The following is a 12,679-nucleotide window of genomic DNA, read 5'->3' on the forward strand; positions in this document are numbered from 1 at the left end:
AAAACACAAAACAAAAAAACCTAGCAGAAAGAAAGGCATGCTAATCTGTAAGCATAAGAAATACTTAACTTTATATTTGCTGTACTACCCAAGGTGTCCAGCTTTCCAAAAAATTATAAGGTATGTGAAAAGGCAAGAAATAACACTTCAAAGAGCCAAAGCAATCATCAGAACCAGACTCAGATATGACGTAGATATTGGAGCAACCCAATAGGAATTTAGAATAATTATGACTAATATGTAATGGATCACATGGGTAATTACAGCAGACAGATGGAAACTATAAGAAAAAGTTGAATAGAAATGCTAGAAATCAGAATCACAGCAGAGGTGAATAACATTTATGATAGACTCATTAGTAGATTGGACACAGCTGAAGAAAGAATCTGTGAACTTCAATTTAGAGTAATAGAAATTACCTATACTGAAACACAGTGAGAAAAAGAGTGGGTGAAAAAAGCCAGAATAGAGCATCCAAGAGGTATGGGACAGTATAAAATGTCTCATATATGCTTAATTGGAATCCCAGTTAAGAGAGAGAATGAAGAAAAAATATTTGAAGAAATAATGGCTGAGACTTTTTCAAAGTTAATGACACCAAACCAGTAAACTCAGAGACCACCAAGCAGGATAAATACAAATAAAAATGAAAAACACTTTTGGACATACCATATTTTAAAAAAATATTTATTTATTTATTTGGCTGCTCTGGGTCTTAGTTGTGGTATGAGGGATCTTCATTGCCACATGTGGGATCTTCATCACAGCACGCAGGATCTTTAGTTGCGGCATGCAGGATCTTTTAGTTGCAGCATGCAGGCTGTTAGTTGTGGCAGGTGGGATCTAGTTCCCTGACCAGGGATCGAACCTGGGCCCCCTACATTGGGAGCACAAAGTCTTAACCACTGGACCACCAAGAATGCCCCTGGGTATTATCATATTTAAACTTCTGAAAAAGAAAGATAAGGAAGAAAATCTTGAAGGCAACTTCAAGAAAATAGAAACTTTACGTACTCAGGGACAAGGATAAGAATCATATACAGCAGACTTCTCATCAGATATCATGCAAGCAAGAAGACAATGGAGACAAATTTTTAAAGTACTGAAAGAAAAAAGCTATCAATACAGGATTCTATACCATGCAAAAATATGCTTCAAAAATGAAAAATAAATACTTTTTCAGGGACTTCCCTGGTGGCGCAGTGGTTAAGGATCCACCTGCCAATGCAGGGGACATGGGTTCAATCCCTGGTGTGGGAAGATCCCACATGCTGTGGAGCAACTAAGCCCGTGCGGGGTAACTAAACCCATGCACCACAACTACTGAGCCTGCGCTCTAGAGCCTGCGAGCCACAACTACTGAAGCCCACTAGCCACAACTACTGAGCCCCATGAGCCACAACTACTGAAGCCAGTGCACCTAGAGGCTGTGCTCCTCAATAAGAGAAGCCACTGCAATGAGAAGCCTGCACACCACAACGAGAGAAAGCCCACACGCAGAAATGAAGACCCAATGCAGCCAAAAATAAATAAATAAAATACTTTTTCAGACAATCAAAAACTCATTGCAGGCTTCCCTGGTGATGCAGTGGTTAAGAATTCACCTGTCAATGCAGGGGACACGGGTTCGAGCCCTGGTCCAGGAAGATCCCACATGCTGTGGAGCAACTAAACCTGTGCACCACAGCTACTGAACCTGCACTCTAGAGCCCACAAGCCACAACTACTGAGCTCACGTGCCACAACTACTGAAGCCTGCATGCCTAGAACCTGTGCTCCACAACAAGGGAAGCCACTGCAATGAGAAGTCCGAGCACCGCAATGAAGAGTAGCCCCTGCTCGCTGCAAGTAGAGAAAGCCCGTGTGCAGCAATGAGACCCAACACAGCCATAAATAAATAAATAAATAAATTTTTATTTATTTAAAAAAACTGCCAATAGACCTTCTCTACAGGAGGTGCAGAAGGAATATGATATCAATCAAACTTGGATTTGCACAAAGAAATGAAGAGCATTGGAACTGGAATCAGTGAAATTCAAATAAAATTCATTTCCTTTCTTATATGTAATTGCTCTAAAAGATACGTGATCATCTAAAGTAAATATTGTATGTTTATGGCATAGGTAAAAGTGAAATATATGACGAATGTAGCACAAGGGATGGGAGGAATTTGGAATATGTTGTTGTGGTCTTTATACTACAGGTGAAGCAGTGTCATATTATTTGAAGGTAGATGCAGATTTTGGGGGGGGGGGTGTTCCAAAGAGCAAATTTAATCAGAGAAGTGAGAAAATTCAGAAACAAAGGAAAGCAGTCAAGCAATTTGAAACAATGATAGCTTAGCCATTAAACAAAGTTAAAGATCTTTAGTTCCTCCATAAGGTCTGTAGTTAATATTCTGAGCCATCCTTGAGTTGTTTGGCAGATAGTGAAACCCCCATCAGGTGGAAAAAGTTAACTGCTGCTTGACCATGAGCGAGTTGACCCCAGGTGGGTTGGAACCAGATTGATGATATTGACTCCTGATTACCTCACCACCAACGAATCAGAAGAAGGTGCACAAGCTGATCACACAACTCCACCCCTCTTACCCTGTCTTTATTTATTTCTTTATTTTTCTGGTACGCGGGCCTCTCACTGTTGTGGCCTCTCCCATTGCGGAGCACAGGCTCCGGACGCGCAGGCTCAGCAGCCATGGCTCATGGGCCTAGCCGCTCCGCGGCATGTGGGATCCTCCCGGACCGGGGCACGAACCTGTATCCCCTGCATCGGCAGGCGGACTCTCAACCACTGCGCCACCAGGGAGGCCCATATGTACATTTTTAATATTCTTTTCCACTATGGTTTATCATAGGCTATTGAATAAAGTTCCCTGTGTTATATATATAGTAGGACGTTGTTGTTTATCCTTTCTGTATATAATAGATTACATCTGGTAACCCCAACCTCCCACTCCATCTCTCCCCCTGCCCCTCCTGCTTGGCTACCACAAGTCTGTTATCTATGTCTGTGAGACTGTTTCTGTTTCATAGATAGGTTCACTTGTATCATATTTTAGATTCCACATATAAGTGATATCATATGGTATTTGCCTTTCTTTTTCTGACTTCACTTAGAATGACACTCTCTAGTTGCATCCATGTTGCTGCTGAAGTAAAATTTTAAATGCCATTTTATTAGCACCCCCAAAATACAATACTTAATAAATCTCTCAAAGTATATACAGGCACTGTATGCTGAAAATGAAAAAAAAACATGATGAAAGAAAATAAATTAAAAATAAATGGAAATGCAGCAACATGGGTGGACTTAGAGATTAGCATGTGAAGTGAACTAAGTCAGAAACAGAAAGACAAATACCATAATGAAGTGGTGTTCTGCGGGTTGTCCTCCACTTCATGTTAGTATTAATTGGTCTGCTTCTAGTACTCAAAATAGGCACTGGCTGAGAGGTGGAAATGTTATGCTTTGTTGTTTGAATGGGATAAATGCTAGAATTAAGATAGAAAAGATTAGGACTAATACTCCTTCTAGTTTATTAGGAATTTATTGTAGAATTACATGTGCAAATAGAAAATATCACCCTGGCTTGATATGAGGTGGTGTGTTGAGAGGGTTTGCTGGAGTGTAGTTGTCTGGGTCTCCTAGTAGGTTGGGTGAAAATAGCACTAATATTATTAGTATTAAAATTAGTAACAAGGCACCTAGGATGTCTTTGATTGTACAGTAGGGGTGAAATGTAATTTTGTCTATATCAGATGAGATTCCTGTAGGATTATTGGAGCCTGTCTTGTAGAGGAATAGTAAGTAGACAGCTGCTAGTGCTGCAATTATAAATGGGAAGATAAAATGGAAGGCGAAGAATCGTGTAAGAGTTGCTTTATCTACTGAAAAGCCACCTCAGATTCATTTGACGAGGCTTGTGCGGATACATGGGATTGCTGAGAGGAGAACGGTATTAACTGTAGCTCCTCAGAATATTTGTCCTCAAGGTAAGACATAGCCCATGAATGCTGTAGCTCTGACTGTAAATAATAAGATGATTCCAGTGTTCCATGTTTCTGAAAAGGTATAGGATTTGGGACTCCCCTGGTGGTCCAGTGGTAAAGAATCCACCTTCCAATGCAGGGGACATGGGTTCGATCCCTGGTCGGGGAACTAAGATCCCACATGCCATGGGGTAACTAAGCTCTTTTGCCATAACTACTGAGCTCACGTGCTTCAATGAGAGAGCCCACGTGCCACAAACTACGAGCCCACATGCTCACCCGAGGGCCACAACTACAGAGCCCGTGCGCCCTGGAGCCCACACGTCCCAACTAGAGAGAGAAAACCCACACACCACAACTAGAGAGAAGCCTAAGCACTACAACGAAGAGTCCACGCGCCGTAACAAAAGATCCTGCATGCCTCAGTGAAGATCCCGTGTGCCGCAGCTAAGACCCGATGCAGCCAAAAAAATTAAAAAGGAAGAAAATAAGTAAATATTTTTAAAAGGTGTAGGATCCATAGTATAATCCTTGTCCTACATGAATAAATAGGCAAATAAAAAAGATGGAGGCTCCATTTGCATGTAGATTTCGGATAGTTCATCCATAGTTTACATCTCGTATATGTGTTACTGATTAAAAAGTGGTTATTGTATCTGATGTATAATGTATTGCTAGAATAAGCCTGTCAAGATTTGTAGAACTAGGGAGTTCCCTGGTGGTCCAGTGGTTAGGACTCTGTGCTCTCACTGCTGAGGGCCCAGGTTCAATCCCTGGTTAGGGAACTAAGATCCCTGCAAGCCAGGGCGGGGATCTTTTTGTGGTGGGGCCAAAAAAACCCCAGAAAAAAAACCAAAAATAAATGCCCAGTAGGGAACCAAAATTTCATCATGATGAAATGTTTGATGGAGCTGGGAGATCGATAAATGAATTGTTAATTTTTGTTAATGGATAATTTTCAGATGTTGGTTATTAAGTATTCTTATGGTTGAAATACAGTGATTTTTCATGTCATTGGCTATGGTTAGATTCCATGTAAGAATAATGATAACATACATTGTATTTATTTTAAGTACTATTTTTGTAATTAGTCTTGTGGGTTTTCCTCCAAAACCTTCACCTAGGGCTTCCCTGGTGGCTCAGTGGTTAAGAATCCGCCTGCCAATTCAGGGGATGTGGGTTTGAGCACGGGTCTGGGAAGATCCCACATGCCGTGGATCACCTCAGCCTGTGCACCACAACTACTGAGCCTGCACTCTAGAGCCTGTGAGCCACAACTACTGAAGCCTGCGTGCCTAGAGCCCATGCTCCGCAACAAGAGAAGCCACCGCAATGGGAAGCTTGCACACTGCAACGAAGAGTAGCCCCCGCTCGCCACAACTAGAGAAAGCCCGTGCACAGCAACAAAGACCCAAAACAGCCAAAAATAAATAAAATAAATAAATTTTTTAAAAACCTATTTATGGTGGACTTGGGTTGATTGTAGGTGGTGGTTTTGGTTGTGGGATTGTGTTGAATTTTGGTGGTTCGTTTTGGGGTCTAATAGCATTTTTGATTTATTTAGGGGGAATGTTGGTAGTATTTGGTTATATGACAGCTATGGCTACTGAGCAGTATCCTGAAGTTTGAGTTTCTAGTAAGACCATTCTAGGTATATTTCTTTCAGGGTTGATAGAATTTTCAATAGTCTTCTATGTTTTAAAGCAGCGGTCCCCAACCTTTTTTGCACCAGGTACCAGTTTCATAGAAGACATTTTTTCTTCTATGAAAAAATAGTCGGGGGGGTAGGGGGGTGGGGGATGGTTCAGGTTGTAATGCGAGCGATGGGGAGGAGCAGATGAAGTTTCCCTCACTTGCTTACTACTCACCTCCTGCCGTGCTGCCCTGTCCCTAACAGGCCGTGGACCAGTACCAGTCCGTGGCCTGGGGGTTGCGGACCCCTGTTTTAAAGGATGAAGAAGTGGAGATTGTATTTAAGTTTAATGGACTAGGGGATTGGGTAATTTATGATACGGGTGATTTTGGGTTTTTTTTAGTGAAGAGGCTATAGGAATTGCGACATTGTATAGCTCTGGTACTTGATTAGTAATTGTTACCCGTTGATCATTGCTTATTGGTGTTGTGGTTATTATAGAGGTTACTCGTGGTAATTGAACGGAATTGTGCTTAGGGTGAGGGTAATGAGGAATGAAAGAAAATATAGTTTGATTAGGCCTTTTTGGTCTGATACTAGCATAGAAATTTTTATTTGAATAAGGGAAGTAGTTTTGGGTAGATACTTTCTAGTCAGATTAAATCTAGGAAGGCTGATGTGATTTTTGGCTTGCTGATAAATTTAAGTATGTTGGGAAGTTGTGTATAATAATGGAGAAATACCCTAGGGGGTTGGAAAATTTGAAGGGTACTTAAGTTTTGTGTAGTGAGGCTGATTTCAGTGCCAGATGGTTACAGCAAGGGCAGTTAGTTTCAAATAATAAGGTATAGTTATTTGTGGAATTGTTGTTGGGGGAATATTGTTGGAGATAAGAAATCCAGCAAAAATACTTCCAGTTAGTAAACATTTAATAGAATTGATTAGGAGTGGGTTGTTTTCATTAATTAGAATTAAAGTGGAAAAGTTTGTCCTAATAGTGCAAGAGAATAATGTGAGTGATATAGACAACTGTAAGGGATGTGGTGACGAGAGTTATTAGTAGGGCTCAGGTATTGGTATATGACATGTTAGCGATTTTGATGATTAGGTCTTTAGAGTAGAATCCTGTGAGGAAGTGTATTCCTGTCAGTGCGAGACTTCAGTAATGAGGGCTGTTGTGGTAAAAGGTATTGCTTTAAATAAACCTGTCTACTGAATGTCTTGCTCATCATTTAGGCTATGAATAATGGATCTAGAGCATGTAAATAGTATGGCCTTGAAAAAGGCATGTGTGCAATTATGGAGAAATGCTAGGTAAGGCTGGTTAATACTGATTGTTACTATTATAAGGCCTAATTGGCATGAAGTAGAGATGGCAACAATTTTTAAATGTCATTTTGGGTAAGAGTGCATACTGCTGTAAATCATGTGGTAATTGCTCCGATACATAATATTATTGTTTGGGTAAATTTATTATTCTCTGTTAAAGGGTAAAAGCGGGTAAGTAGAAAAGTACCTGGTGGCACAGTGGTTGAGAATCTGCCTGCTAATGCAGGGGACACGGGTTCGAGCCCTGGTCTGGGAAGATCCCACATGCCGCGGAGCAACTAGGCCCGTGAGCCATAACTACTGAGCCTGTGCGTCTGGAGCCTGTGCTCCGCAGCAAGAGAGGCCGCGATAGTGAGAGGCCCGTGCACCGCGATGAAGAGTGGCCACCGCCTGCCACAACTAGAGAAAGCCCTCGCACAGAAACGAAGACCCAGCACAGCCAAAAAAAAAAAGAAAACAACTATAAAAAAAATACCTGCTACAACTCTCCTTGAGTGCAGTAGGGCCGAGGTGGGGGTAGGGCCTTCTATTGCTTCGGGAAGTCATTTGTGATGCCAAATTGGGCGGATTTTTCAGTTGTGGCCAATACAAGTCCTGTTAGAGGCAGGTTTGGGTGATTTAGGTTAAGTATAAATATTGATTGCAGGTCTCATGCATTTAAGTTACATGGGAATCATGCTACTGATAATAATAAATCCAGTATCTCCAATGCGATTATATAAGACTGGTTGGAGAGCGGCTGTATTTGCCTCTGCTCATCCATGTTGTCACCCGATAAGTAGAAAAGATATCATTCCAACTCCTTCTGATCCAATGAAAAGCTGGAAAAGATTGTTAGCAGTGATAAGGATTAGTATTGTGATAAGAAAAAGGAGTATTTAAAGAATCGATTGATGTTAGGATCTGAGTGCATATATCAGATTGAAAATTCTATAATAGATCACGTGACAGATAATGCTACTGGCACAGATATTATTGAGAAAGAGTCTGTTTGAAGGTAAGTGATAATTTAAGGGTTTGGATAGTAATTCAATGTCAGCTTGAGATAATTCTTTCTTGTCCTGTGTGAGTGAATATTATTGTTGGAATTAAGCTGGTGCTAAAAGCATATGAAAGAGTGGTTTTTACATAGGATCGATATATGTTACTTTTGTAGATGTTGGTATTTGTTATCATGATTGGTATTGTTAGTATAACTAGTGTAACTAGTGTGAAAGAGGTAAATAAGTTTATTACTTCTCTTTTGAGTTGCACCAACTTTTTGGTTCCTAACACCAATGGATCAATACTATCCTTTAAAAGCTTGAAAAAGCCATACTATTAGATATGGAGGCATGAATTAGCAGTTCTTGCATACTTTTTTGGTAAACAAGAAGGTTTAGTCTTCCGTTACTAGATTCACAATCTAGTGTTTTTTAAAACTATATTTACAGTACAAGGGCCGTAAAATGATTTTGGGACTTAACGATAGGAGTAAGAGAGGTAAAATGTGAAGAGTTATGAGACCATTTTCTCGTATGGATGATGGCTTAATATTATTGATAGAGTTTGTATATTTGCCTTGCTGTGCTATGATTAACATATAGAGAGAGTATAAGGCAGTAATTACTATAGTAATTCCTATTAGGATAATGGTGACATTTGACCACGAGAAGGATGATACTACTACAAATAGTTCTCCAATTAGCTTAATAGTTGGGGGTAGAGCTAGGTTTGTTAGGCTTGCTAGTAGTCATCACTGTTGCTATTAATGGGAGGAAAGTTTGTAGACCTCTGGCTAGAATTATCATTCGGCTGTAAACTTGTTAGTAATTTGAATTTGTGAGGCAGAATGATATGAATGATGTGAGGCCGTGGGCAATTATTAGAGCGGTGGCTCCTATATAACTTCAAGGTGTTTGGATAAGAATGGCTACGAAAACAAGTGCTATGTGACCGACAGAATACTATGTGATAAGTGACTTTAAGTCTGTTTGGTGTAGACAAATTGAACTCGTTATGATTATTCCTCATAAGGAGAATATGAGAAAAGGGTATGCTATGAGATCTGTTAATGGGTTTAGTATTGTTGTAATTCATAGTATACCATAGCCTCCGAGTTTTAGTAGTATGGCTGCAAGGACTATGGATCCTGCAATGGGGGCGTCTACATATGCTTTAGGTAATCAAAGGTGAAGGCTGTAAGGGGTATTTTACTATAAAGCCTATTATACAGGCTAGTCATATGAAAATGTTGGATAAGGAGATGGATATTGCTTGTGTTCAATATTGAAGTATTAGAAAATTTAGTGAGCCTTTGATATTTTGAATATCTACTAGTGCTGCTAAGAGTGGAACCAATCCTACTAGTGTATAAAATAAGAAATAAACTCCTGCATTAAGTCGTTCAGTTTGATTACCCCACCGGGTAATGATAAGTGTCGGGACTAGTGTTGCTTCAAATAAAATATAAAATAAGATTAATTCTATGGCAGTGAGTGTTATAATTAGGAATATTTGTAATATAATTAGCATGGTAATATATAACTTTTTGAATTAATGATTGTTTGAATAGGTGAACTTGGCTGGCTATTAGTATTAATGGGAAGAATCATGTTAAAGTTAATAATGGTGCTGATAAGGAGTTGGAAAAAAATTAGTGAAAAGTTGAGGCTATTGTCATTAAATTGATTAAGAAGAAGAGACTCATGAGACTAATTAATAAGCTGTGGACTGTGGTATTAATTCAGATTATGCTGTTCTTTGATAGTCATGTTAGTGGTGTTAGTATAATTGTAGGAATAATAATTTTTAACATTGGAGGAGATTAAGATTTTGTACATAATCAGTGCCGTATATGTTTGATACTCTTACTAGTAAGGACAGTCCGAGTGCGGCTTTGAAAGCTGTGAATACTAGCAGAACAATTGGCATTATGCTGGCTAGGGTAGAATGTGTATTTAGAATGATCAGGGTTGCTATAATGAATAGTGATAGTATTATGCCTTATAGGCATAATAGTGAAGATATTAGGTGAGATCGATATATTAATAATCCTACAAGAGATACTGTGAATGCTATAATAATATTTATATAAACTAAAGGCACTTGGTAATGAACTTAATCATAATCTAACAAGTCAAAATAATTTAGTTTAAACTGACTACCATATTCAGTTCATTCTAGTCCTTTTTGGTTAGGCTAGGCTGTTGCTTGTAATAAAATTAAGAATAAAGCTATAATGAGTGTTGTTTTCAGATTATTTGTCTGAGATGCTCAGGGTAAGGGTAAAAGGAGAGCAATTTCTAAGTTGAAAAGAAGGAATATAATGGCTACTAAGAAAAATTTTATGGAAAATGATACATGTGTTGGTCCTATAGGGTCAAACCCACATTCATAAGAACTTGTTTTTTTCAGTGTAAATATTTAATTGGGGAAGTCAGAATGCAATTAATACAATTAGTTAGGCTAGTGCTATGTTTGTAATTAATGTCAGTATTAGATTTATTATTCTTTTTGGGATTATACTGAAACTAATTGATTGGAAGTCAACTGTACTGTTTAATACTAAAAGAATAAGATCCTCATCAATAAATGAATATGTAAAGGAATAGTCATACTACATCTACAAAATGTCAATATCAGGCAGCAGCTTCGAAGCCACAATGATGGTTAGATGAGAAGTGATATTTTAATTGATGTAAGAAGCAAATGATAAGGAAAGTAGAGCCATAATTACATGTAGTCTGTGGAATACTGTAGATATGAAGAAAGTTGATCCATTTGAAATTGTAAAGGATGTTTCATGGTATTCTAAGGCCTGTAGACTTGTAAAATGAAAGCCTAGGGCAATTGTAATAAGAGCTTAGAGTATGTGTTTGCAGTTTCCTTCTATGAGGCTGTGGTGGGCTCAAGTAATGGATACCCTTAATACAGAGGTATTAAGAAGTGTTACTTCTAATGGATTTAGGGGACGGATGGCTGTTGGTGGTCAGCATCCACCTAGTTCAGGTGTAGGGGTAAGGCTTGAGTGATAGAAGTCTCAAAAAAAGCCAGTAAAAAAGAGGACTTCTGAAATAATAAGATTATTCCATATCGAAGTCCTTTTTGAACAATTGATGTATAATGGCCTTGGGAAATGATTTCTCGGATGTCTCATCATCATTAATACGTTGTTAAGGCCTAGTGATAATAATGTTGAATTGAAGTGAAATCATGTAATTAGGCCTGATATTATTAGAAGGGCTGAGAGAGCTCCTATAAGGGGTGAGGGACTGGGATTTACTATGTGATATGCATAGGTTTGGTGGGTCATTGTGTATTGTCATGTAGATAAAGACTTACTAGTAAGGTAAACGCATAAGTTTGAATTATGGCAATGGCGATTTCGAGGATAGTAAGTAATACAAGGATAATAAATGTAATGAGGGCTGTGGTGGTGCTAATATTCAGCAGTGCTAGAGTCACTCCTCCAATTAAATGAATAATAGATGTGCTGCTGTGATGTTAGCTGTTGACTGTACCGCTAAAGCTGTTGGTTGAGAATGAATAAGTTAATAGTTTCGATGATTACTAGTATAGGAATAAGAGGAACTGGTGCTCCTTGTGGTAGAAAATGAGCTAAGGATGCTTTTGTTTTATGACAAAAGCCTGTAATTACAGTTCCTGCCCTTAGGGGAATTGCTATTCCTAGATTTATTGAGTTGTGTAGTAGGTGTAAACGAATGTGGTAATAGTCCTAATAGATTTGTTTTTTTGTTTGTTTGTTTTCTTTTGCGGTACGGGCCTCTCGCTGTTGTGGCCTCTCCCGTTGCGGAGCACAGGCTCCAGACGCGCAGGCTCAGTGGCCATGTCTCACGGGCCCAGCCGCTCCGTGGCATGTGGGATCTTCCCAGACCGGGGCAAGAACCCGCGTCCCCAGCATCGGCAGGCGGACTCTCAACCACTGCGCCACCAGGGAAGCCCCCTAGTAGATTTGTTGATCCAATAAATAAGGTGGGTGATATTAGTATTAGTGCTCAGGTTTGTCCTTTGTGATTGTGAATAACTATTATTTGTTTCAGTGTTAGCTGAACTAGTCATTGTTGAATAGAAATTATACGATTATTGATTAGTTGATTAGGTGTTGGGAGTAAAATGCTCGGGAATATGATAATTAAGATAATGATAGGAAGTCCTATTGTTGGGATAATGAAAGAGGCAAATAGATTTTCATTCATTTTGTTTCTCAAGGGGTAGGTTGTTTTTGTATTTTGGTAGACCTCAACTCTGGGTTTGAATAGTATATTTTGAAATTTTTAGTTGGAATATAATAAATAGGAGTAGAATTATTGATAGAATAATAATAAATCATGTTGCTATATCCAGTTGTAGCATATCATTAAGGGGAGTTTTAACTCCCAGTCTTTTTTTTTTTCTTAATGTATTTTTATTTATTTATTTATTGGCTGCATTGGGTCTTTGTTGTTGCTCGAGGCTTTCTCTAGTTGAGGCAAGTGGGGGCTACTTTTTGTTGTGGTGCACAGGCTTCTCATTGTGGTGGCTTCTCTTGTTGAGGAGCACGGGCTCTAGGTGTGCGGGCTTCCGTACTTGTGGCGCAGGGGCTTAGTTGCTCCACAGCATGTGGGATCTTCCCAGACCAGGGATCGAACCCACGTCCCCTTCATTGGCAGGTGGATAATTAACCACTGTGCCACCAGGGAAGTCCCCCTAACTCCCAGTCTTTAACTTAAAAGGTTAATGCTGTTTA

At 39.3% G+C, this 12,679-nt stretch overlaps 1 protein-coding gene and 1 non-coding gene across 4 annotated transcripts in view; both read left to right on the plus strand.

Annotated features, from left to right (window-relative positions):
* ZNF569 (zinc finger protein 569) overlaps positions 1 to 12,679 on the plus strand; it is a 63,494-nt gene that overhangs the window by 15,220 nt on the left and 35,595 nt on the right. The gene's annotated exons all lie outside the window — the stretch shown is intronic.
* TRNAE-CUC lies at positions 4,702 to 4,774 on the plus strand. The gene has a single exon. It is a non-coding gene; the product is annotated as a tRNA-Glu (tRNA).

Source organism: Phocoena sinus, chromosome 19 (genome assembly GCF_008692025.1).
Source record: "Phocoena sinus isolate mPhoSin1 chromosome 19, mPhoSin1.pri, whole genome shotgun sequence".
Taxonomy (NCBI): domain Eukaryota; kingdom Metazoa; phylum Chordata; class Mammalia; order Artiodactyla; family Phocoenidae; genus Phocoena; species Phocoena sinus.